Here is a 6,000-nt window from a genome sequence, read left to right on the forward strand (position 1 = left end):
TCCCGGAATCCAGGCTCAGCTGGCACCGACAGGGAGGGGTTGTGGGAAGGTGACCAGACGTGGAGAGCTTGGCGTCGGAGGGCATGGTGGGCACCAGGGCTGGTGGGATGCGGCGAGGGTGGTGGTGACTCATGGCGCATGGCCCGTAGCTCTGAGGAGCATTTGCGTTTTCCTGTGGATTCGCTGTAGCGCCTGGTCACAATGTTGCAGCATTTCCCTGGCTGCTTGTCTCGGAATTAATATCTATTTCCTGAAAAGAGAAATGAACTTTCTTGCAGTAAAATCTAAAAAATATTTATATTTATTTTCCACCTCCATGTCCTGTTTCAAACTTATTGTCCAGCCCAAGATTTTAAAAAGTCAGATTTTCTTTTGGTGCGAAGCAGGCTCAGGAGGAGGAGGAGGGGGAGGAAGCTGGGAATTGGGCTGAGCTTTCCTCGCTCATCCTTGCAGTGGCCACAGGGCCCTCTGCCCTCTCGTCTGTGTCAGATCCTGAGTTCTGAGTCCAGAAGCCCTTGCTGTGCTGTTGGAGCCCACCAAGCCCGTCCCTTGTGGGGACAGCTCCCTCCAAGCCCCCTGGGGGGATGGACACTGAGGGTGGGGCAGGGGAGCAGGGGTAGGCCCCAGGCAGGTCCTCCCAGGGCCTGGGGAACACAGGGGCCCATCGAGGGCTCCCCAGACTCCCTGAGCCAGTTCTTCCCGAGAACAGAACAGTTAAAACCAAGCCCTCCGATGGAGGTGCGGGGAGAGGGCGTGGCTCCCGTCCCAGGAGGCAGGTGAGCTTCTGGGGATTCCAGTTCACCTGCCCCACAGCCGCACCCTGCCTGTGCCTGCGCCCTGGGGAGCTGAGAGCCGGCAGGGGCCAAGGCGGTGGGACCTCGGGGGAGCTCAAGCCTCGACTGTCCCCTCGCCGGAGGCCAGAGGCCAAGATGATGTCCATGCTGGGCGGCTTGCAGAGGTAAGGGGGGCAACTGGACCCCCCAGGTGGACAAAGCGCTTCATCTGTGGCTATTCTGAGAGACCGACAGGAGTGGGTTTTGTTTGTCTTTCGAAGGAAGTGACTTGGATTTGGAGGCTGTTCCTACTCAGGCTTCCCTGAATTCACCTGCCTTGGCTTCGTTTCGGAAGTAGGGGGCCCTCCTGCCCAGGCCTGGTGCTGCTTCTGGGTGTTTGGGGGTTCTGGGATGTGGGGCCCAGTGAGAAAGCTGCCCCCCAACACTGTGGCGTGGAGACGCTCGAGTGTCTGCGTGACGGCCGGGGAGGGCGAGACCTGCCGGGCTTGGGACCTCCCAGCCTCGGTCTGCGGCTCAGGCCCGTGGCTGGCCGTGTGGGTGGGAGTGCCAGGCGCTTGCTGGAGCGTTGGTCGTGCGTGCGCTTTAGGATGCTCCCGGGTCTCTGGGTGGTGAGGGGGAGGCTGGGCTCTGCTGTGCTGTCTCCCTTTTGTAAACAGAGGGGAGGTGGATTTCTTCCCAGTTAGGTTTGGAGGGGTGGTGAGTGTGGCTAAGAATGCCTTGTGTTTTCCTTCTCCTGCTCGCCATCCTGTTTGGGGTGATTCCAGGGCAGTTTGAAGCCGTCCCTGCGCTGGCAGGTCCCTGCCTCCCCGGGGCGTGTGCCACCATGAATTCAGTTACCTTCCTTTAAGGGGTGACTTAAGACCAGCTGCCAGGACACTGGCCGAGGACATCCCGTCACAGGGCTGAGAGGTGTGGGGCCGGCTGCCTGGCCTGGACCATCCTAGGTGCCCCCTCCTGTGGACATTGTGACTATATTGTGAAGAAGAGGCCCAGGGGCTGGGGAATCAGGCTCACTTGATTAGCTGGTGGCCAAGCTAGGGCCCCCCTGGCTGCCCTGGGGCCCCCTGAGGTCGGCCAGGGCGGGTGTGCCTGACCCCAGCTGAGACTCTGTGGGTAAGACATGGGAGGCATTGCAGCCGAAGGCCCTCCGGGAGCCCAGGGCACAGGCTCCTCGGCTGCTGGTCTCACTGCCTGGCAGGATGGGCTCACTGCAGCAGCCCTTGCAGGCTGCACATCCCACACTAAGGCCAGGGAGCTTTGGCTCCGGGTGTCCCAGGCTTCATTGAGCACGGCCCGCAGGAGGGAAGCCCCGAGTCACTTCCCCACAGCCCTGGACAGCAGCCTTCCTGAGCCTCGCATTTATTTTCCCGGGATTGGGCAAGTGTGGGAGGCTCACCTCGCTTGTGTCAGCTTGCTTGGCCTGTGGGTGGAACAAATCAACAGCCCTGGGGACAAAGGGGACGGTAGTGTGTGGTGCCACCGGCACCCACCTGGGTGATTCAAGGAGCCGCCCAGAACAGAGGAGAGACTTTGCCTGCGCTAGTGAGGCCTAGTCTTGACCACCGGCCACGGGAAATCCAGGCCGCCGGGCAAAGTGCTCACTTGGATGCTTGCTGATCTTTTGTTTTGCTGGTGATGATTCAGGCACAAAACTCTGAGCTATGGCACTTGGGGGTGTTGCCTCCCTGGGGTGTGGCCAGGTATCTTTGGGGAGGAGGGGACTCATGATCAGAGAAGATGTGGTACAGAGCCCATGGGGGTCACCATGCCGGTGTGAACCCCCAAAATCTGAGACAGGTCTCGGATAATTTAGAAAGCTTACTTTGCCAAGGGTGAGGACGCGCACCCGTGACCCAGCCTCAGGAGGTCCTGATGACATGTGCCCAAGGTGGTCAGGGCACAGTCTGGCTTTATACATTGTAGGGAGACATAAGACATCAGTCAGCATATGCAGGATGAACATTGGTTCGGTCTGGAGAGGGAGGACTGCTCGAAGCAAAGGCAGGAAGACTCCAAGTGGGGAGGGGACTTCCAGGTCACAGGCAGGTAAGAGACAAATGGTTGCATTGTTTGGAGTTTCTGATGAGCCTCTCCAAAGGAGGCAGTCAGATATGCATTTATCTCAGTGAGCAGAGGGGAGACTTTGAATACAATGGGGGGCAGGTTTGCCCTGAGCAGTTCCCAGCTAGACTCCTCCCTTTAGCTTATAGTGATCTGGGGGCTCAAGATCTTTTCCTTTCACATTTCCCCCCATTTTCTCTTTAAAATCTTGGAGAAAGCTCTCCAAGATTTTAGAAGAAAATGAGTCTCTGGTCCCAGGTTTTGTCTGATCTCTCATGGCTAGGATAGTTTATTTCTAGACGGGCAGGTCCTGAGTTACTAGGAAAGCTCTTTTTTTTTTTTTTGAGACGGAGTCTCGCTGTGTCTCCCAGGCTGGAGTGCAGTGGCGCGATCTCGGCTCACTGCAAGCTCCGCCTCCCGGGTTCACACCTTTCTCCTGCCTCAGCCTCCCGAGTAGCTGGGACTACAGGCACCCGCCACCACACCTGGCTAATTTTTTGTATTTTTAGTAGAGACGGGGTTTCACCATGTTAGCCAGAATGCTCTCCATCTCCTGACCTTGTGATCCGCCCGCCTTGGCCTCCCAAAGTGCTGGGATTGCAGGTGTGAGCCAGCGCGCCCGGCCCTGGGAAGTTCATTTTTTAGATGACAGGCGTGAGCCACCGCCCGGCCCTGGGAAATTCATTTTTTAGGTGACAGGCGGGAGCCACCGCCCCGCCCTGGGAAGTTCATTTTTTAGGTGACAGGCGGGAGCCACCGCGCCCGGCCCTGGGAAGTTCATTTTTTAGGTGACAGGCGTGAGCCCCCACCCGGCCCTGGGAAGTTCATCTTTTAGGTGACAGGCGTGAGCCCCTGCCCGGCCCTGGGAAGTTCATTTTTTAGGTGACAGGCGTGAGCCACCACGCCCGGCCCTGGGAAGTTCATTTTTTAGGTGACAGGCGTGAGCCCCCGCCCGGCCCTGGGAAGTTCATTTTTTAGGTGACAGGCGTGAGCCCCCGCCCGGCCCTGGGAAGTTCATTTTTTAGGTGACGGGCGTGAGCCCCCGCCCGGCCCTGGGAAGTTCATTTTTTAGGTGACGGGCGTGAGCCACCGCCCGGCCCTGGGAAGTTCATTTTTTAGCAGGTTGTGAAGTGTCGGGTCCTAGGAAGACAAAATAGGAGAAGGAAGGAGAAAAACAACAACAAAGAAAAGAGCAATCCTGGAAAATCGATACAGGCCACACTACTCTGAAGTCCAAACATCAGTAGGCAAACATAAAAGTGGCTTATGTGGCCGGGCGCGGTGGCTCACACCTGTAATCCCAGCACTTTGTGAGGCCGAGGCAGGCGGATCACCTGAGATCAGGAGTTTGAGACCAGCCTGACCAACATGGAGAAACCCCGTCTCTACTAAAAAATACAAAATTAGCTGGGCATGGTGGTGCATGCCTGTACTCCCAGTTACTCAGGAGGCCGAGGCAGGAGAATTGCTTGACCCTGGGAAGCGGAGGTTGCGGTGAGCCGAGATCGTGCCATTGCACTCCAGCCTGGGCAACAAGAGCACAATCCCGTCTCAAAAAAAAAAAAAAAAAAAAGTGGCTTATGTATGTAAATAGATTGCTGTTATTTTCTTCTGAAGTTTAAGTTGTCTAGCTTATTCCAAATTAGGAAAAATGGGAAAAAAAGAAAAAAATTGCAAACATTATTTTGAAGACTTGTAGCCAAGAAAAATTAGAATTCGGTCCAAACTGCAGAAAATAGTAAAAATTGAAAAACATTAGGCAAGACTAGAATCTAACAACAGGTGTACTATAGTTTTTGAAACATAATTTTTTGGCTGGGCATGGTGGCTCACATCTGTAATCCCAGCACTTTGGGAGGCCGAGGTGGATGGATCATGAGGTCAGGAGTTTGAGACCAGCTTGGCCAACATGGTGAAACCCCATCTCTACTAAAAATACAAAAATTAGCTGGGCATGATGGTGGACGCTTGTAATTCCAGCTACTCAGGAGGCTGAGGCAGGAGAACTGCTTGAACCTGGGAGGTGGAGGATGCAGTGAGCTGAGATTGCACCACTGGACTCCAGCCTGGGTGACAGAGCGAGACTCTGTCTCAAAAAAACAAAACGACAACAAGGAAGAAACATAATCTTTTCTCTCTCCAGTTTCCCATTTTTACTAAAGACAAATCATGGTAGGACTGGTTTGCTTTATTATGCTTGGCCTAATTATTTGTATGCAGTGCAGCAGGAATAATTATTTTTTACATAGGCTTTTTTTTTTTTTTTTTTTTTTTGGAGATAGAGTCTTGCTCTGTCACCCAGGCTGGCATGCAGTGGTGCCGTCTGAGCTCACTGCAACCTCCTCAGCCTCCCAGGTAGCTGGGACTACAGGTGCATGCTACCATGCCCAGCTAATTTTATTTTTTGGTATTTTTAATAGAGATGAGGTTTTGCCATGTTAGCCAGGCCGGTCTCAAATTCCTGACCTCAAGTCATCTGCCTACCTTGGCCTCCTAAAGTACTGGGATTACAGGTATGAGCCATCACGCCCAGCCTACATAGGTATTTAAATTGGCTCTGTGATTTGTTCCAGAGAAGGAATCTCAGATAAGACTTTTATAAAGCTGAGCCCAGCCACGAATTTGTGCCATTAAATATCTGTGAGTTGGGTGATACTCTCCTCTTGAGGATCCAAGATAAACTTGTGGCTCCTGGACATGTCAGAAAGTGATATTCTTTACTTGCCACAGGTCAGGAACCCTGTTCGGGGACTCTGTAGACAAAAGTATGAGGCCAGTTTTCCCAAGGGGCATTTATTGGGTCCATAAGTCAAGTTTGATTCCTTAAAGGAAAGCTCACCATTCCAGTCAGTCTTGGTAAAATAACCAGTTTCTCCAATTGTGTCATGTTACAAATGAAAACAGATTCTTATTGCACTTATGCAAATAACTGTATTGTCATAAATTAAGAATGCTCACAGATAGTTTCCAAATTCTGGATAAATCAGGTAGAGAGAAACAAATATGCTTGAAATTTTGTTCATAGGAGTATACTTTACTCAATTCTTAAAAGCTGTAATAACTTAAAAGTTTTCTTAACTCTAAAAAACAGAACAAAGGATCAGCAACGTTTTAAGAAAAACGTTAAAAAGATTACTTTAGTCTT

The sequence above is a fragment of the Gorilla gorilla genome, chromosome 11 (genome assembly GCF_029281585.2).
Source record: "Gorilla gorilla gorilla isolate KB3781 chromosome 11, NHGRI_mGorGor1-v2.1_pri, whole genome shotgun sequence".
Taxonomy (NCBI): domain Eukaryota; kingdom Metazoa; phylum Chordata; class Mammalia; order Primates; family Hominidae; genus Gorilla; species Gorilla gorilla.